The sequence below is a fragment of the Leptopilina boulardi genome, unplaced genomic scaffold (assembly GCF_019393585.1).
Source record: "Leptopilina boulardi isolate dan_hultmark-lab unplaced genomic scaffold, ZJU_Lbou_2.1 LbouV2_325, whole genome shotgun sequence".
In the NCBI taxonomy this organism is placed as follows: Eukaryota; Metazoa; Arthropoda; class Insecta; order Hymenoptera; family Figitidae; genus Leptopilina; species Leptopilina boulardi.
The window spans coordinates 4104139-4127030 of NW_026137891.1; positions in this window are offsets into that span (position 1 = coordinate 4104139).

Sequence of the window (22892 nt, forward strand, 5' to 3'; positions counted from 1 at the left end):
AGATTTTGTAGCCTTTTTTTCTTTTCATTATTCGATATATTTATAATTTCAGCAATAAAGAGAGAGATTATATAATCATCAACAGACATTGATTCTAGATACAGGAAAGCTCTGGAATAATAGCCCAAAAATGTATACATATATATTAATAATTGTGTGCGAGTGTGTAAACGCGATCGAAATCATTCGCCAGAATGCGAGAGAGAGGGTGTCGCGAAACAATTCCCAACTGAATAATATTAGTATCTAACAATGGACGTGCTAAATTGAAATACAGACAGCTTGGTCTGTTCCATTCCCTGTCCTGTTTTGGATGTGCCTCGTTGTATACACTATAAGCTCCAATACATCGTTGCACACACACACACACATTTATAGGGATGCTGTTAAAATTTGTCTCTGAAATCGGTTCAAATTTGTCTGTGTGTGAATATATAAATGTGGATATACAGATATATATTCGGACGGAAAGCTCTTTCAGTTGAGGGGGTGGAAAAGGGGGGGGGAGGAGGTAGGTTTTGAAGGCGAGAAATAGCATACAAATGAAATATTAATTAAATCCATGATAACGTTCCGTCTCCCTTCCCCTTCTTCCAACACCCCCTCCCCCTCCACTCATCATCCCCTTCCTCCCCCCACTCTTTAACAGGCGCGCTCTTTCTCCCACTCGGCACGAGCCCTTCTCCAATCGACAAGAACCTCAGGATCGAGTTCAGTCTATTATTCAAGCATATTCCATTAATTACTTTCACTTTGCATCAATGGTATTTCCTTCTCAATAATCCTTTCTCCTCCATCTCTTCAGTAAAATCCCCATGTCAAGTTTTTACTACTTTTTTTTTTTTTATTTATTTTGTATAAATACGTCAGGGCAACTGTGGAGTTTTTATTTTTTTTAAATGTTTTACAAATTGGCCTTTCCTAGGATTTTTTAATTGACACATTTTAAGGTTGATATCCATTTTTATGCTTGGGAAATCATCATTTTGAAAATTGCATAAGGGTTCCAAAATATGGATGTCCTAACCATATCCAGATAGCACGTAAGCTTGCGGCAACCTTGTCGCGCAATATTGCCAACCTTGCACGGCAAAGTTGCCGCAAGCTTTAAATGTCCCGCTTGGCCCAAGCTTGTATGATAAGCTTACAGAAAGATTACTGTGTTAGGTTACTGCTAGATTGCACAATAAGATTATTGCAAGATTGCTCAGTAAGCCTACCGAAAGATTACAGTATAAGGTTACTGCAAGATTACACAATAAGCTTGCACGGTGAGATTGGTGCAAGGTTACCAAATAACCTTGCTAGTTTTTTTTTTAGGTTTTAAGCAAGGTTATTTGGCAACCTTGCACCAACCTTACTACAAGATAACCGTGCAAGCTTACTCAGAAATCTTGCGATAATCTTATTGTGCAATTTTGCAGTAACCTTACAGTGCAATCTTTCGGTAAGCGTCATGTAGGACATTTGAAGCTTGCAGTAAGTTTGCCGAGCAAGGTTGGCAATACTGCGTGGCTAGCTTCCCGCAAGGTTGCTGCAAGCTCTGGGTATATAGAAATGGATGTCTTCTAGTTGCGGAACAGACACTTTATGGTTGACATCCATTTTTATGGTTAGAATATAATTTCAGAATATTGGCACAAGAATTCCAAAATACGGAACTGCCAACCATAAAAAATTAATAAAATTATTTTTATCAATGTCAAAGTCCGCGGATTTTTTTGGAAAAATTTTCATTTTTTTAAATTTATAAGATATAATCCTTCGGAAATATCACCAAACGAAGTTTTTTTTTTTCTTTTTGTTGAAAAAGCACACAAATAAATGTATAGTCATACAAGATATATCTCGTATAATGTAATGACTTGAAGTGGACAAGTGTATCTTGACAGTGTAAACTTTAAATACCAGTTACCTGTGGCACTCTTTCATCCCCGACTCCTATATACAGTGTCGGCATCCGTTTTAGTTTCGGTAGTGTCGTCATATTTGCCCATCCATTAGCGCTACAATAACAAAACCGTCCGTCCTTCTTCCTTTTTTCCTACACTATTATTTTGTCATATATATATGTATATATATATATATATATCTCGACATATAACAAACTTTCAATTTTATATTTTCTCTGTATATTTAATTCCAAACACTGTAATATTTTCCTATAATACAGTAAAATTTTTTTAAATTTTTTTCGACGCCCGAGTCGAAATTTTTCCCTCTTTTCACCCTCGATTTTCTCAGCCTCTTTTCAGCCTGAAATCATGCGCTTATTTCCAAATCTGCATGTTTAGAGGTTGAAAAGAGGTCTTGGAATTTTTTCTTAATTTGAATTTTTCAAAATATTATTCCTCCTAAAAGTTTTATAGTATTACGACAAAGACCAATAAATATATCTTCAATAGGCTCAATAAATAATGTCCTTAAGAAAAAAAATCCAATTTTTACATTTTTTTAATTTTATTTTTTCGTTTTTTTTGTTTTTTTTAACATCTTTTACGCCTCTCTAGTCATCTTTAAACCCTCCTTTCAGCCTCCAGTATAGCAGATATTTCCACTTTTGCAAATTCGAGGTCGAAAAGAGGGTATGAAAGTGTTGGAGAGAATAAAAGGAGGATAAAAGGAGGTTTTTAGAGAACTTATAGAGAGTCTAAATTTCGACTCGGGCGTTTACTTTTAGGAAAAGAAAAATTTCAGAATTAATGTCTATTCATTCAAAATTTAAACTTGTTTCGGTGAATTTTTTCTATGACAAGAAATCCTAAATACAGTCCTACACGGAGAAAAATGAAAAAACGAATAAAGTAACTTTTACTACTTTAAGAATAAAACTAGAACTATCCGCAGTTTCTACGCATTTCTGGCAATTTTTACTCCAGAAATAGTAAAATTTATTTCTGAAATAGTAAAAATTATTCCGGAAATAGTAAATTTTACTATTTTTGGATTAAAAATTAACAGAAATGCGCAGAAATTGTGGACAGTTTCGGTTTTACTCTTAAAGTATAGTAAAAGTTACTTTACACGGAGAGAAATTTCTATGAATATATACCACCTGAAAGTGAATGCAAAGTGCATTCTGGCAGTTTTTACTGTGTGCTGCCTCTACAATCTGTAATGCAAAATTGTAGAGGCAGCACAGTAAAAACTGACAGAATTCACTTTGTACTTACTTTCAGGTGGCAGCACGGTAAATATTCCTAGAAATTTCTCTCCGTGTACTTGTTTTTCCATTTTTTCTCCGTGTATTTTAAGGTTATGTAATAATTGTGATTTCACATGTAAATTTTCTCCGCAGGTTTTGCAAAAAAAAAAAACCTTCCGGAGATTATTTACATGAAATTATAACAATCACACATGACCTTAAGGAAGGAAAGTCTAATTTATGTTGCAAAATTTTGAAGACAATTTTTATATAAGGAACAATAAGAGGAATTATTTTTAGATAACATATATAGCAAGTATATATATAGGTATAGGTTATAAGAGAGCACGTAATTTCGAATTCACAAGGAATGGTTTCGCGGTGACAATGAGCATACCAAACCACAAGAAACTCATCCCCTTTCACTGAGGTCCAAAGAGGAGGAGAGGGATGGGGGAAAGAAGGGTAAAGGATCCAAGATATTGAATACCGTTTCACATGCCCTTCACGTAGCCAGCAACGGATCTTCCCTTATCTCTCACTTTATTCGCCTCAATTCATTCTTAGTGACCTTATACTTTATATATATATATACCTCATTCCTTCTGGTTTTTAAGACTCCTCTTTTGCCACCTTCCACTCTCTATTATATTCGTTTTATATTAAAATTGTCTTCTGTCATCGAAGCGTGCCGTTGCGTATATACCTTTTATATATAGGATAAACGCTGTGAATAATTTCCCCCATAGATATATTCCATAGATACTAATTTCTTTCCCTACATTCCGTTTGCTCTCTCTTTCCCTTTCACAATTCGATTGAATTTTGCATATAAGATTTATAGGCCGAAAGTATTTATTCGCTTTCAATTTTGAGTGAGATGAAAGTAGGCCAGAAATTGATAATGAAAATCGTAGATCTGAATTTCAAAAAATATTTGGGTTGAACTATTTTTCTATTTTATAATTTTTTAAACTATAAAAGACAATTCAATGAAAAAAAAATTTATTTGATTTACACGGAGAAAAATAGATTGTTGTACTTTGTAAACTTCTGACTTTGTTTGGTCGCTACAACAAATCTGTTTTGTTGCATTAACAATAAATTTGTTACAACAAATTTGTTGTAAGGAATAATAAAATTTTTAGTTGTTATAATACAATTTTATTGTAAGGAACAATAAAAATTTTTTGTAACAACTAAAAATTTTTTGTAGTAACAAATATATTGTTAACACAGAAAATTATAAGGTATTAAAATAAGCTGCAACGCTTATTATTTTAATCCAATTTTGCTTATTTTAATACCAAAATGGATTAAAATAAGGAAAATTGGATTAATATAATAATCGTTGCAGCTTATTTTAATTTTCTGTGAATGCAACAATACAGATTTGTTGTAGCAACCAAACCAAAATTTTTTAATTCCAAATTAAGTACATATACAAAAATTTATTTTTCACCATTATATTATTTGAATCAATTAAATGGTATTTATTTCAAAATGCAGAAATTAATGTTCCAAATAAAGTTCATTCACTTCAAAGAAAATTTAAAAAAATTTTAAATTACGCAATCATATTTTCGAAAATAAAAAACAATATCAATTTATGATATATAGATGAACCGCAAATGAGAATATAATATGATATAAAAATTGTGAAAATATATATATTTTGCCAATTTATTTTCTCCCACAGAGTTTGAACTGGTATTTAATTTTAAAGCGATTAGCCGCACGCGACGTGTAAAGGTGTTGACCTGCAATTGACAACGTGGCGAGGGTCGAAGAGAGTGCTAGAGGAAAGATCTCGCGGGGTTCGCAAAGAGATAAAAGACGGGTGAGAAAATTTCAATTAAATTGTTGCTCCGTCTATATTTTCCCCCCTCGCCCTCTCACATTTTAAATACACATATAAATTATTCCCTTCATTCCACGTCAATTACAATATATTTAAACCAAGAAAAAAAAAATTTCCATAATTTCATAGACTTTTGAGCTTTAAAATGGTTTATTGATTAATTTTTTATAATGTACTGTAATAATTTACTAATTTAATAGTTTTAATTTACTTTTTAGAAAAATAATTACATGCAACTTATTATCTATAAAAAAAATTTCTAACCTTAGTCTTCTTTTTCCGATGTATCAAATATTTAATCTTCCGAAAACAGTCACGGTTTAAACAATTTCGAACACTTCCAAAAATGCATATATTAAGAAACAAATACTTTTCCTATTAATTAAACGATCGCGATTTTAAGAATTTCGTACACTCCGGGGACACAAAAAAATTTAAATGATAAAAAAAAGTTTTAATAGTAAAATTTCTTCGTTTGAGAATTTAAAAAAACTCCGAGCACTCCCGAAACTATTTTACAATTTAAATGTGTAGTTGATTTTAAAATTAAACATTTACAATTACATTGAGAACGTCTCAACAGATAAATGAATTGCAACTGAATGAAATTAACTTTGGGATTTTCTATCCGCATTGTTTATTACTTTCAGCTAGAGACCCTTTTTATTTCAATAATGTAAACATTTACAACTAGGAATTTAGGTATAAAAATAATTCCAAAATCACTTCGATTTTTTTTTAAATTAAAATAATTATAATATTTAAATTTAAATATTTTTTTTTTAATATTACTTTACTAAATTCCACGATGTTTTTAATTTTTAATACAATTTTAAAGCTCAAGAAAATTTTACTAATTCAATACAAAAAGTGAATCACTTCTTGAAATTAGTTGAAATTTTTACTGATTAATAAAATTTACCCTACCAAAAATATCATTATACCAAAAAATAAATTCTAAAAATAAAACTATTGTTTTAACCGATTTTAATCACAGCATCAATTTTCAGCTAATAACCACAAATACCCTAATCAATTCTAACCATTTAGAGACAAATTTTCCGCTTGCCTTTATTTCACAGAAAATTAAAAGGCATTAAAATAAGCTGCAACGCTTATTATTTTAATCAATTTTGGTATTAAAATAAACAAAATTGGATTAAAATAATAAGCGTTGCAGCTTATTTTAATGCCTTTTAATTTTCTGTGTTTTCAAGCTTCATTTATAATACAGAAAAAAAGATATCAAAAAATGAAATCAACCATAAAAAATCAGGTGAACTCGTAAATAATTGTGTCGAATAGTACAAAAATAAGAATAAGGGAATGATTTCTATAGATTAAAAAAAAAAAAGGGAATGCCCTCCAGAGTTAGATGAAACGGTATTTGTAATTAGATCACATATGAGGAGACACATAAGGAGAAAAGAAAAGGTTTTAAGGATCCATGGCATGTATTCAGTAAAAACGGATCGTCTTCAGAGAGACAGACAGAGAGAGCAATAACGATCAGATCTCGAGTTTCATTCGCTCAATCGAGCCTTCGGCATGGAAAAACCCCATGGATACTTTACCTCGTCTTAATCGAGGGCAAAGCGAATATATAGCGGAGGTAAGTGTACCTACTATATATATATAATAATAGCCAAGTAACAGAGAGCACTCTCGAGATACTAGCTTGTGGGATCCCGCAGAGCTTTTTTTTTAACATCTACACGACCTTTGGTACCCTTCGATGCCCTTTCCTTACATGTATTTATATATCCCTTCGATATTATTAGGAGTTATATAGGTATAGAGTATTTAAGGATCTTGACACGAGTGTCCCGTGGCGAGCGCCCCGCGTTGCCAACATCTTTTTTCGCTGTTTCGAAGAGCAATCGCGAAACAATTGCTAACAATGGACCCTTAAACGTTTGTATTTATTATACTTATAAATGGCACTAAGACCCATGGGTACCACTCACAGCTCATATGAATCTATTATTTTCAATGCCCTTTCAGCTATTGGGCCTTATTCAAGGGCTTTTTTATTTCATAATTAGAGATATATATTAACATTCATTTGAAAACTAAAAACCTAAATCATTTAAAGTCTTTTTAAAAAAGAAGAAATAGTGGAAAAAATAATATTACTGCTATTCATCTGGAAAAGAAAAAAATTGTTTTTTGTAATAAATTTTTTGAATTGGTTTCCACTTTTATAGTATTCAAAACAGATCTCAACTGCAGGAGAAAAAACTATAACCATCTGGCGGCGTAAGTGTGGAACTATAAAAATCCCCTTATTATAGTTCTTCACTTACACCGCCAGATGGTTATAGTTTTTTCTCCTGCAGTTGAGATCAGTCTTGAATACTATAAAAGCGAAGACCAATTCAAAAAATTTATTACAAAAAACAATTTTTTTCCTTTTCAGATGAATAGCAGTAATATTATTTTTTCCACTATTTCTTCTTTTTTAAAAAGACTTTAAATGATTTAGGTTTTTAGTTTTCAAATGAATGTTAATATATATATCTCTAATTATGAAATAAAAAAGCAGGAGAAAAAACTATAACCATCTGGCGGTGTAAGTGAAGAACTATAATAAGGGGATTTTTATAGTTCCACACTTACGCCGCCAGATGGTTATACTTTTTTCTCCTGCAGTTGAGATCTGTTTTGAATACTATAAAAGCGGAGACCAATTCAAAAAATTTATTACAAAAAACAATTTTTTCCTTTTCAGATGAATAGCCAGTAATATTTTTTTTTTAACCATTTCTTTTTTTTATCCTGTGAATTGTGATTTAATTATTTCAATTTACAAAAAATTCATTTAAATACTTTTAAGGAGGGAGGAAGGGGGTGTTACAATACGCTCAATCAAAGACAATAATTTGGTTAAGTGGAACAAACAACTTTAAATAAAAATTTCTTTCTGTTAACATAAATAAATTTTATGCAACCAAATTTTTTTATTTAAATTTAAATTAATTTTATTTTAATTAATTAATTAATTTTTTTAAAAATAGGTTAATTAAACAATTTGGTTAAGTCAAATTAACTATTTCTCTGAAAGCACGCTAATCATTTTTAGAGGAAAATCTTATGAAATTTAATTTTCCGAATAAAATTTTTGAAAATAATTATATGTATGTGTGTATTTTATATACACTTGTTGTGAGGATGTATAGGTCACTGATATCACTTGAGAGCTTCATTGTCGAGAAAAAAAAAAGCCGAGTGGCAAGAACAAAAATTTCGACGAAGAAACCCCCATTATAAAAAGGGTTTAAGTCTTTCGCGCGCTCGTCAAAGCAATACCATTATGTATTATTTCGGTTTATTGTTGATGAATGCCTCGAATATATGAAAAGACCTTTTTAAAAAAGAACTCCTAAGTTTATTTATATATACCTTATTGTTGCACACGTGAGCCACATTATATTATATATATATATATATATATAAATGTACTTGGGAAATTGTTCTCTAATATCCCATATATTAAATTCGAGAAAAAAAGTTTCAATAATATATGGTATTAAAAAATAAATTAATTTTTTAATCCAATTTTGGTATTAAATTAATTTTTAATGTCTCAAAATTTTCTATGGCAAAAAGCCGACTAACAAAGAAAAAAAATACGAGAATATTAAGATAAAAATATTTTTAGAAAAAATTAATTTTTTTCGTCAACGAAACGATGATGATGATGATGATAAAGAAAGAAAAATGCAGTCATGGAATAATATATAGAAAAAGTAGGCGTATCGGAGAGGTATAATTTGCATGGAAATTTTTATTGGCACAATGCGCAATATCTGGCAGATGCGTTTAAAATCGAGGTGGATAATAGCTTCCTTCCCCCCTTCAGATCTTCTCACTACGTTAAGACTGGCACTTGTCGTATAGGTGCAGACAAAATATATTTTTCTAACCGCGTAGGTATCGTTCGAGTAATGTAAAAGGGGTTTTGATCGTTCAAGATCCACCCTTACCGTGCTTGCGCCAGAGTCCCGCGAGCAGAATCAAAAAAAAAAAAAAATACCACACACCATATTAGAATATATTCTTTCTTATATACGCCAGGGGGTGCTTGTCCTTTATCGTTGCCTTATGATAATTTTATTTTCTTTCTACTTTTCTCTCTCTCTAGACACGAAAATTTATATGATGAACCATGTCACTCGTAATCTATATCCTTTTCGGGAAATAAAAAAAGAAATCCTCCAAAATTTTCCCAAAAAAATTTTGAATTAATAAAAATGTATTGTACGAAAAAAATTTGATGCAAATAAATATTTACCTATACATTAGATAATTTTTATTGGAATTATAAAAGTATATTTGAACTATTTATTTGGCGAAAAAGTCAAATATGGATAAAAAAATATAGAAATTGAAAATAAGTTAAATGTTGGAAAATTGAAGTATTCATCGCAGATTTGATTATTCGGGGAAAATATAATATATATTTATATTGAGGATAGGGGAGAGGCCATTTTGTAAAATTTTTCTACGAGTTAATGTTAATTAGTGGACACTGACATATGATAGAGGGCACTCGACTGGATTTGACGTCGGAAGCTGCCAGCTTGTTCTGCTAAACATATGTGTAAGTACTTGCAATACATCTGCAATTCGTCTATTACAGCGGACAAGTTGATAAATTGCGATTCATAATCCCTCGTGTGTTTACAACCTCCTATATAATCGATTCCCTACATATATATATATATATATATTCAACACCGCATATCAATAGGAACAAAATAATTAATAACTCACGCGCGCCGCGAACAATCAAAATATTGTTTTAAAGTACTCTGGCCAATTATTTAACGAGTAAAATTTAATCTATTACTTATCCTTTTTCTACATTGAAAAATTTTATTTGATTCAAATCAACTATTATATCAAATAAATATTTTAAATAATTTTTATTTGAGTCGCAAATAAAATTGCAAATAAAGTCGCAAATTAAATCGTATATTATTGTTTCAAAGAAATTATTGATCCAATTTAATTTAATTAAAAATTATTTATAAATATTTATTTGATAATAGAATCGCTACCACCCCATAGTAAAGTAACTACAATTATTTAAATCAAATAAATTTTTTTTTTCAATAGTTCAGCCTTTAAGATACAAAAATTTTGTTAAATTTCAGACAATAATTAAATTTTACAAAATTGAAAATAATTTATTAAATAATTTTAGATACACTAAAAAAAAATTATTTAATTCAAATACTCGATTAAATTTTGTAAGTATTTTTAGAAATAATTAAATTTTAGAAGATATAAAATTGACGTTTTTTAAATTATAATTGAATTCCAGTTATTTTGAAATGGAATATTTTGATGATTTCTGTTGCTGAAGAATTTATTAAAAATTAGAGACAAAAAATTGAAATTAAAAATTTTTTTTATTGAAAAATAGTTTAGGATAATTGAATTTCTGAAAAATTTAATTAAAATTATTAAAAATAATTAATTTAGAAAAAATTTATTAAATAATTGAAATATATAGAAGAATACGTATTTTGTTTAAAAATTTTGTAAAAAAAAGTGTAAAACAAAAGTCGAAAAAGTTGCATCTTATTAAAATAAGTCGAAAAAAGGCGTATATAATCCAAGGCTTCATATTTGAAAAACTACCTATAGAAAAATAATAATATAATTGTCACTGTCTTTTTTGTGCAAAAAAGAGATGGAAAATAAGATTTGGAAAGAGAACAAACACTTGGAATAAATATGAAGCGAGATATATAAATTATGTGATCGATATAAAAATATGCATAATTCAGTTATACTTTGAAGATATAGCGAGGATGAAGGGCGTGATTTTTAGATTCGATTCCATTTGTGAGTGGGTCAGGAAAAAAGTGAGTTAGACTCACTCTCACTCTCTCTCTCTTTCTCGATTGAAAAGCCATAAAATCTGCTTCGTCCGACGAAAGGGTAGCCAGATATAGGTACACATGCGTTTGACAGAGTAGATATATTTCGACAATAGACTTTCAATAGAGCGTGCGGATCACCAGGCCCCCACGTGTTGTTGGAAACAATGCCTGGCTTAACTGACGGTTTATATGTACCCACTGTACTTATGCGAATAATAATAATGCTGCATAAGAATCTCTGCTGAAACCACTAGCGAACATGTACATCAGTCTCTAACTCTATACGCTGCATATTATAATATATATATATATATATATATATATAGTACTTATATATCCTACATATATGTCTATATTTGTATACGCTCATGTATTTCAGTTTTAGTATTATATATTCACCAAATATTATTAGTTATTCACTGAATAATTATTTATCAATATTATTTATCGTTTAGTTTGTTCAATTAGTTATGTCCAATTTTTAAATAACTGTATAATTACTATGCATTTGAAAATGAATTATTTAAAAAAAAAAACTAAAGCACAAAAAATTTATTTGATTGAAATAATCGGTTACTTAACTATCCTTGCCCTAAATAGTTTTTATTTAAATAAATTAAATTTTACTTGTTTCGAAAACAGAATACAATTCAATACAGTTTTATTCAAATAAAATATAAAAAATTACCGACCTAGAAATCTACCTTACCGACTGATGGTAATGAATTTTTTTGAAAATGTTAATATAAAAAATTACCGACATAGAAACCTACCTTACCGGCTGACGATAGATAAATTTTTCAAAAAATTACCGACGCATAAATCTACCTTACCGACTGATGGTAAACAGTTTTTAAAAAGTTAGTAAAATTTCAAAAAAAAACATCTTTACCATCTGCCGGTAAGGTAGATTTAAGTGCAGGTAATTTTTATATTTTCATTTTTTAAAAATTTCTTTACTACTACTTTCTATGTAGGTAATTTTTTATATTTTCCAAAAATTTTATTTGCCATCAGTAGGTAAGGTAGATTTCTGTGTTGGTAATTTTTAGATGTCTGTGCAGGTAATTTTTATATTTTCTTTTTTAATTTCTTTACCATCAGTCGGTAAGGTAGATTTCTATGTCGGTAATTTTTATATTTTTCAAAAATTTTATTTGCCATCTGTGGGTAAGGTAGATTTCTATGTTGGTAATTTTTTAGATTTCTGTGCAGGTAATTTTTATATTTTCTTTTTTTAATTTCTTTACCATCAGTCGGTAAGGTAGATTTTTATATCGGTAATTTTTATATTTTCTTTAAAAAAAATTTCTTTACTATCAGTCGGTAAGGTAGATTTCTATGTCGGTAATTTTGTAATATTTTTCAAAAATTTTATTTGCCATCAGTGGGTAAGGTAGATTTCTATGTTGGTAATTTTTTACATTTCTGTGCAGGTAATTTTTATATTTTCTTTTTTTAATTTCTTTACCATCAGTCGGCAAGGTAGATTTCTGTGTCGGTATTTTTTATATTTTTAGTTTTCAAAATTTTTTACCCTAATGTAAAATAACCCTAATAATCACGTAGCGCTCGAAAATGAAATTCGATTTTGCAAACGCGCATTACAAAGAAAAATATTAATTTATTATAATATTTATACAAGTATAAGAGAGAGTTTTTTATTACTTGATAAATAACTGCTATTTAAGGATTAAAACTTAATTTAATTTGCGGTGCTGAATTTAAGTCAATTATATAAAAGCAAGCTAAAAAGACTCTTAAAAATTAAGATTCAAATTGATCTAAACTGTTACATAAATGGAGAATCAGAATTTTTTTTCGACAAATACTTCTTTTTTTTAAATGAATACTTGGAAAAAAAGTCATCGAGAGACTTTTGCAATTTTAAACATTTTGGACCCTCATCACCCTTATCTGGAATTCAACCCTATATGAGAAGTCACGTGTCAATGTAAAGAGGGAAACTGTTGTCCGTCTTTACTAACTGACTTGAACGGGGATTAACGAGGTCAATAATTTAGCGAGATCGAATTTGTTTGATATATTATATCCATTGTGTGGTCCATAGTAGGAGGCTTCGTAACCAAGTATTGTGGGTTACGAATCTATATGTATAAATTCATATATATATATATATATATATATATATATATATATATATATATATATGAGGGGAATGTAGAAAGAGAGAGATGGAGAGGAAGAGAGCGAAAACTCGTGGCCTCAAGCAGACCCACAAGTGGCGGGTTTTAATCGCTGTTAGAACTAACCCTAACTTGCCTCGGGACAGATCAGTACCAACCGTTTAATTGCCTATTAATCGTGACAATACAACCAATATTCCCGCAAGCGTACACAAATCACTATCAACACTTACCAAGTGTAATTTGTCCACAAGTATAAAAGTGTCAAAAAATGAACAATATGTAAATATAAATATCTATTTTCGAATTGGGGTTCAAAATTAATATTTAAAATTTAATTCTACTTTAATTTGTCGTAGTTTAATTTAAGAAGTAATTATATGAAAGCCATATGCGTAGGATTCAGCAAGTGCGCAACTGGTTTTAAGATATAATCGTAAATATACAACATAAGCTGCTGGTTTTTAAGACCTACACATCAAAACAAGTTGTAAATGTTCATTACATGAACATTTTGCTTCCTCTTTACGATCAGCAAAAAAATTTGCTTCCTCGTGGAGAAAGAAAAATTTTATTGCCAAAACGTGATTTTCATTTTTTAACTTTCATTAATTTTTTAAATTTACCTCAAATGTATACTTTATATATATCGATCGATTCGTCTTGACGTAAGTAATACAATTATTTCAAATATAAACTTCAATTTAAAAAAAACACAATATTTTATAGCCAAAATGTGAATTTTTGATTTTCTAACTTTCATTAATTCTTTAAATTTACCTCAAATGTATACTTTATATATATCAATCGATTTGTCTTGACGTAAGGAATACGATTTTATTATATTTAACCTTAAATTTTTCTATTTAAAAATTTTTTCGATTAAAAAAAAATTTTTGGAAAAAAGACGATAAAATTTTTTTTTTTGGGTATTTTTCAAAATCCTTTGGTCAGATTTGAGATATTAATATAATAAATGAGCCTACTAAATTTTATCTAAATCCATTAACACCTGTTAAAGTTATCTTCTAAACAAAAAAAGGATCCACACACACACACACACACGCACACATACACACACACATACATACATCCGGACAATTGATCAGGATCTCATATAACATGTTTCTATAAAGAAAAAAATTTGTTTCCGCCACTTTTAAAAGTTTTATAAACGAAAGGACTACAAAGCTTCCTCCACGAGGAAGCAAAAAGATTTATTTGATTCAAATATACTCGATTACTTGACTATTATCAAATAAATATTTATTTGTATCAAATAATTATTATTTGAGATAATATTTGTTTTAAATACAGAAATTATTGGTTCAAATACAATTTATTTAATTCAATAATTATATGGTTCAAGTAAATATTTTTTTGATAATAGTCAAGTAATCGAGTATTTAAATCAAATAAATTTTTTTATATAAATTTAGCATTACTGGTTTTTAGGGTTTCGTGGCTCCAGCCTGAAAGCCTATTAATCCGGCCCAACCGTTACCATAGCAACCGTTTCCATCACAACCGTTACCATAGCAACAGTTACCATCACAACCGTTTCCATAGCAACAGTTACCATAGCAACCGTCTCCATAGCAACAGTTACCATCACAACCGTTACCATAGCAACCGTTTCCATAGGAACCGTTTCCTTAGTAACCGTTTCCATAGCAACAGTTACCATAGCAACCTTTACATGCGTCTGCTTCTCTCATACATATATTTTTAAGACTTAATTTAAGACATAGGACACTTAGGAACCGCATTAAAATTGTCTCGACTTATTTGTCTCGACCTTTGTAGATTTGAACCTATTTTAATTCTATAAAAAAGTGGTCCATATTAATTTTTTTCCATACTTTCCCTCTAAATTAATCCACTAACAATAAATATTATTATTTAAATTCATATACCACTAAATCATAATTTTCCCATCGCATTTTATTTTTTGTACAAAAAAAAAAATATTATTCTCTCCAAAAACATATTTATAATAAAAAAAAATTTTATGAAGTGTAGAGGAAAAAACTACATATACTGCTTAATACATATTATTTCAGAAGCTCGTTATATGGAGAGGAACAATGGCGAAATAAAAGAATAGCGGACATACAACAATGATCGAGTCCACCATCAAGAAGAGAGTGTGAGGGGGTATAAACGTGATTCTGTATGTGTGGGAGGTTTCTGCAATGCGTGAGACAGAAAGAAACAGTGCGATATAAAAATGAAGGTAGGAGAGATTCCAAAGAAGAGGAGGGGGGGGGGGTGAGAGGAGAGGAAAAAAAGGAAGTGAAACCATAGCAATGAGAGAAGGGGGGGGGTGGGAAATAAAAGGTATGAGTAAAAGAGATAAAATTCTGTGTAAGTAATGCGTTTGCGTACGTCCTCTTGGTCCTCTACATATATATATATATATATATATATGCTTTTGGATGATGAGAGAGAGAGGAGAGGGATTCACAGGGGTAACGAGAGGGCAGCTAGAGATTATATATATATATGCCAAACAGGAAAAGAGACAAAGCGAACAAAACATTGTCGGGGCGTCGCTCCACTCGCAAACAGCCCCCGCGAACTAAAACTTGGAACAAAAGTCCTCACTTTTGTTCTCATCGAAAGTTTTTCGAATTATGGCCAGGCGACAGGAGAGAGGGTGAAGTGTCGCTGAGATACAGGGACGAACCTCAATTTATAATAGAAAATATATATACTCTTTTTTTTAACAAAAAAAAAAAATTTTTCAACTTTTTACATAAATTTTTCCAAATTAAATATTTTTGTACTCATTCTAAATGAAGAAAAATGGAAAAAAAATCCATCTCCACTGGGAGTCGAACCTAATCGTAAAATTACAAATCCAGTGCAATGAACACGGAACTAAAGTATCAAAAGGAAACTGAAAAATACTATAATAATAAAAATTAAGTGGTTTTTATTAATTGCGGCCAAAAAGGACTTTTAATTTCGGTCCTGAGGAGGGAAATGTTAGAGAGAGAAAGAGGCGTGGTACTCCGCTACTTTTCAACCCCTTCTTTCACTCTTTATACGTCTTCTCTCTTTTCTGATTTATGTACTGCGCCAAGGTTTCGGAATTAAAACTTGAGAAACGCGCCACCCGTGGAAACTTTCTTATTCGCGCCCTTTCTCTCTCTCTCTCTCTCTCTTTCTTTCTCTTTCACCACTTTGTAGAGACCGCAGTGTAATTAACCCCGGGTCTTTCTAATGAAGATCGATCGGTCAATTAGCTTTAGTCGTCCCACGCTTTTCCTGTTTATTCTTTTTATATATTATTTACGTTTATTTTCAACTTTCTAACTTTAAACATACTTTCTTTGAAAAAGTTCTTATATACAATGAACATATATATAATTTTAAAAATGAAAAAATATATAAAGAAAATAAATTTTAAGATTCGAGAAGGCAAAAAAAAGTTCAATATTTTACGGTTCGGATAATCGAGGTTCCACAGTTCATTCTAAATCTCTTCTATAAAACTATTACGCACCTACACCCAGAAAAATGTTTCTTTGAATCAAAGAATTATTTCCTTTATAAAAGGTCAAAAAAATGTTCGCTTTTTAATTCAAAGAAAATTTATTTGATTCAAAGAAAATTTTTTATTCTAAATAAAACTTTATTTGAAATTGAAAAAGCTTTGAAAATTAATCAAATTTTCTTTAAATCAAATAAATTTTTTTTTAATTTTCTTTGACCTTTTTATACACTGAAAAAAAAATTTATTTGATTCAAATACTCGATTACTTGAGTATTATCAAATAAATATTTATTTGAACTAAATAATTTTTATTTGAATTAAATAAATTGTACTTGAATCAATAATTTCTGTATTTAAAACAAATACCATTTAATTGACTAAAATAATAATTAATTATTTAATACAAATAAATATTTATTTGATAATAGTCAAGTAATCGAGTATTTGAATCAAATAAATTTTTTTTTCAGTGTGTCAAAGAAATACTTCTTTGATTTAAAGGAACATTTTTCTAAGTGTAGAGAAATATATATATATATATTTATCTTAGAACCAAATAAATATTTGTTTCAAATAAATTTTAATTGGTTTAAAAAGAAATTTTATTTGCGTTAAATAAAATTTTAATTGTTTCAAATAAATTTTATTTGAGTTAAATAAAAATTGTATTTGCGCTAAATAAAATTTTGTTTGTGCTAAATAAAATTTTGTTTGTGCTAAATAAAAATTGTATTTGCGCTGAATAAAATTTTGTATTTAAAAGCATAAAAAGTTATTAAATTCTGAGAAAAATATATATCTTTATTTTGAAATTAAATTTTACTTGTCTCAAATAAAATATTTCTTTGTGTGTATCATCAATCATGAAATTAATAAACTATTACAAAAAAAGTATTTAAGTAATAATCCTTATGATATATTATATCGTATACTTAATTCTGATATATCGAAAATTGAGGGTGTTCGAACCTGACCTTTAATATATAAAAGTTGAATAGTGGAAAAAGACTCAATAAAACCCTCTAATAAAAATTGTGGGTGTGCTCGCACGTCATTCAAACATACAAAAGGCATATAATTTAATATAGTATATATACAATATATATAGATATACATACCTATATATGTAATTATAATATGGTCAAATCGAGCGATATCTCCTTACATCTTATAATCGATGAACAATGATTTTGGGCAGAAAAATGTAATGTATAAAATAAAAGTAAATTTATTGGGCGGGACACAAATAACAGCGTGCGATTTACGGAAATTTGAGATTATTTAAAACTGTAAAGATACGCGAGTGATACGTTGACGAGGAAACACGAGATTTTTTTTTTCCTTTACTTTTTCAAGCAAAGAAATCGAGATCTTTTCACTTTATTATACTTTTTTTATCGAATGTACGCGTTTATGCGTGTATCCGACATATTATATATAAATGTGGTCCATATTGTGCATCAATTACTACGGAGAATAATGGCCTCACGGAATTCAATGGAAACTTGTGAAAAAATCCAAATAAAAAGGAACAACGAGAATATAAAATGATAATATGAGGATATTTCAAAGAAGTTTGCAATAATGTTTTTAAAAAAAAATATATTTTTATTTTGCAATTCAAAAAAAAAAAATAGTAAAAAAATTTGATTATGTAAAAAAATTGTCGCAAAGCAAATTTTCAGTTGAAACAATCAATTATTTCTGTATTTGAAACAAATAATTTTTAATTCAGTCAAATATAACTTTTAATTGGCTCAAATAATAATTATTTGATACAAATAAATATTTACTTAATGCAAATAATTATTTACTTGTTACAAATAAATATTTACATGTTAGAAATAAATATTTACTTAATACAAATAAATATTTGTATTTATTTCCCAAATTTATTTCTGAAATAAAAAAAATAAAAAACAAAATATTTTCTTGATACAAATAAATATTTTTACTCATTTTACACATTTACTTTGTTAAATAAAAAATAAATAAATAACAAAATATTTATTTGATACAATAAATATTTATTTAATAATAATAATAGTCAAGTAACCGATTATTTGAATCGCAAATAAATTTTTTTGTACCAAAACTTTTTTTATTTGAAAAAACGTTCTTTGATTTAAAGAAAAAAAAAACAGTTTTTACCTTGAAAAATAAGATCAGTTTCAATATTATAATTATCGAACAAAGGCCAAACTAAAAATGATCATGAAATTATAATCGTGAATAAATCATAAAATAGAAATAAAAGTTTTATTCTCCAATTACATATATATTATAGAGTAGCTTAAAAAAAAAAAAATTCCGACTACCCGTTACTGACTAATGAAAGGATTGCGGTACCAATCTCTCGGGGGGTATACAGTTCAAATATACACATAAGGTCTTATTGTTCAAACGGTTTCTTCGTTTGAATTTAATAGAAGCCCCGTAGTATCTCGTGCGTATTATTATAAGCATTTTAAGAAGAAAAACGTTGATGAAAGAGACCGCAAGTATAATGTTTGAAGGGAGTATACATATACATATAGGTAGGTTTCTTTTTCTTATATTTATACCTTTCTATCACTCTTTCCTTGACACAACGCGCGCGATATATAATATATTTGATTCGCGGTTAAATTTCTCAATAGAATATACAACGAAAGCCATTTTATTATTTGTATTGCTGTTCAACAGTTTAAAAGAATAAAGTATATATATATATATTATATGCTTTTCGAAGCAACTTGTCTATATACCGTGGGACCACAAAAGGGATTTTGGGACGTAATTTCAGATCACAAAATTATTGTCGATTGAAGATTTTGGGTTTTAATAGCGAGAAGGAGGAGGATCGAGAAAAAAAAATGCCCGCGGTGTAGCTTTATATTGGAATTTAATTCTTTTGAAAAATAACGGGAAAAGTACTGCTTTAACCCCTTTATGTCGAAGAGATTAAAAACCCCTTCTGTATAGGTTTCTTTAAATCATTTTGTGACAATTAAGATCTATTTATTAGTTAATTAATCGATATATTATATATTAATATTATTTTTAATAATAATAATAATAATAATAATAATAATAATAATAATTTAATACACTGAAAAAAAAATGTATTTCATTCAAATAATCGGTTACTTGACTATTATCAAATAAATATTTATTTGTAACAAGTAAATATTTATTTGCATCAAGTAAATATTTATTTGTATCAAGTAAATATTTGTTTGTGTGAAATTATTATTATTTGAACCAATTAAAAGTTATATTTGACTCAATTAAAAGTTATTTGTTTAAAATACAGAAATTATTGTTTTGAATACAGTTTATGTGATAAATAAAAATATTTAATTGTATTAAGTAAATAGTTATTTCTAACAAGTAAAAATTTATTTGTAACAAGTAAATAATTATTTGTATCAAGTAAATATTTGTTTGTATCAAATTATTAATATTTGAGCCAATTAAAAGTTATTTTTGACTCAATTAAAAGTTATTTGTTTAAAATACATAAATTATTGTTTTGAATACAGTTTACGTGATACAAATAAAAATATTTATTTGTATTAAGTAAATATTTATTTCTAACAAGTAAATATTTATTTCTAACAAGTAAATAATTATTTGCATCAAGTAAATTTTTATTTGTATCAAGCAAATATTTGTTTGTGTGAAATTATTATTATTTGAGCCAATTAAAAGTTATATTTGACTCAATTAAAACTTATTTGTTTAAAATACAGAAATAATTGATTTGAATACAGTTTATGTGATAAATAAAAATATTTATTTGTATTAAGTAAATATTTATTTTTAACAAGTAAACATTTATTTGTAACAAGTAAATAATTATTTGCATCAAGTAAATATTTATTTGTATTAAATAATTATTATTGGAGCTAATTAAAAGTTATATTTGACTCAATTAAAAATTATTTGTTTCAAATATTGAATTACTAATTTGAATACAGCTTATTTAATTTAAAATAAAAATTATTTGGTTCCAGTAAATATTTATTTGATAATAGTCAAGTAATCAAATATTTGAACCAAATAATAAATTTTTTTCAGTTTTAATATTATATAATATTATTAATATATTATTGTATTATTATATAAATACTATATTAATACTTTATTAATATTATATAAATATTATTTTAATTCACGATTATCAGATTAACATAAAACCAGATAAACAGATAAATTTTTTAAAAAGAATCGTGAGAAGTAAATTTGAGTTTTTTTTTTTTTTTTTTTTTTTTACTATCAGAATAGTAAATTTAGCATAGATCAAAAATTCAGATCAGTAGAGGGATCATATTAGATTCAAACGAGGAAACCCTTTGATTGTTATGAATGATCGTTCATATAAACGAATTTGAACTCTAATGCGTTGATTTTCGAGATAACAAAGACCTGAGCAACCGGGTTTTTGGACCTCATGTGTGACCAGGTGTTTTCCACCAGATTTACGCTTCAGCAAATTATTTCCTATCTTGTCCGTCACTCTCTCATATAAACACTTCCCAATCTATTGACCCTATTTTTTATTTTAATCTATATACCTCTACCAACGGCAAAATTAAATTACAAAATATACACGGAAAAAAAAGAATCTTCACCTGGAACAGCGAAAGTTTTTATACTATTCTAGAGAAAAATATTGCTGTTCCAGATAAAGATTTTTTTTTCCGTGTATGCAAATATTTCGTATAATATGTAAAAAAAAAAATAAATTTCTCTATAAGGGACCAATATTTTAATTTATAATATAAATTTTCCATTCCAATAAATTTTATAGAAAAAAATAGGGGGCGGGTGATTGGAAAATTTTTGAAATTGAAAAATACTTTTGCTAGTTCGATACTGATCGCGCATATATATATATATATATATGTGTTATCAACAAGGAGTGTGGATGGAGACGGTAGAGAGACAGAAATAAAGTTTTGTGGGGTGAAAATGGGGGGGTAGGGGGGTGGGAACGAGAGAATCCAATATAACTGCACACACGTTTATAAGGGCTGGTAGGAATATATTGGAGCGGATATTGAAATACTTGTTGGTAGTTTGAGTCGAAGGCGAGAGATGCCTTTCCCGATGCCATCTTGATTGCGCAATCGAGGCATTGGTGGTACAGAATTCGATGATAATGAATCGTACACCTCAATCCTCTTATCTCACGTACCTCAACCCCCCTCCCCACTCCTTTTTTTCCTACCACAAACTCTTGTATAAATGGCAATTTTTTTTTTCAATTTTCAAAAATAATTACATTTATAAAATATCATACTAATAAAATAACAAATACAATAACAAAAAATATATATATAATAAAAAGAACCAAATAAAGTATATTTTTAAATAAATTTGTCTCAGAGACTAACTAACTTATTTATTTGACGTAAATAAAAATTTTATTTTGTTATGAATAAATGTTTTTTTGGCGTAAATAAAAATTTTATTTGTCGTAAATAAATTTTTCTTTGATGTAAATAAAAATTTTATTTGTCATAAATAAATTTTTCTTTGGTTCAAATAAATTTTTTATTTAAATGTAATTTAATATTTGCAACAAATAAATGAGTTAGTACAAATATACCATTTCTCTGAGTGCATTTTTTAAGAAAAAAAAAATTGAAGATTTTGTGTGCGCCTTTTTTTATATTTAGAAAAAAAAAAAGTAAGGAATGAAGCGAAGAAAGTCGAAAAAGACAAGTGCGAGGGGGATGATATATATATATTTATAAAAAGGAAGAAAAGAGAATAAAATGAAAAAATAAAGAGAGGGTGTGAGGAAGGGAGGATACTCTCTCCGACACCAACGATTCCGTCGAACTCGAATGCTATTCGCTGCGAATCCATTCGAGTCTCAGCTCCAGTCGACAGATAGATAGAGTCAAGATTCAATTAGCTCTAGCTGTCAACAGCATAATACTCGTCGATTCAATACATATATATATACGATTGTATAGGTGTATATTCTCGCACGTGGCTTGACAAAACGTCAATGTATATGTGTAAACTTACATTCTATGTCGATATATATATTTCATAGATATCTATACTAATAACTATTCTAAATATTTTTCAAATAAAGAGGGAAAAAACAGAATATTTTCTAAAAATTTTTTTTGAATTTCGCATTCGTCCCATTTCATTATATTGATTCAAAAAAATTAATATAATCAGTAAAAATGATTTTTTAAATTGTATTTTTTTACAATTTGCTATGTATAGATTTTTTACAATGGCGAAAAAATAATAAAAATGATTCTGTAAACTGTTACTACAATAGCAAAAAACAACACTCAGAGAAATGGTATATTTGTCTCCGAGCCTACTAACT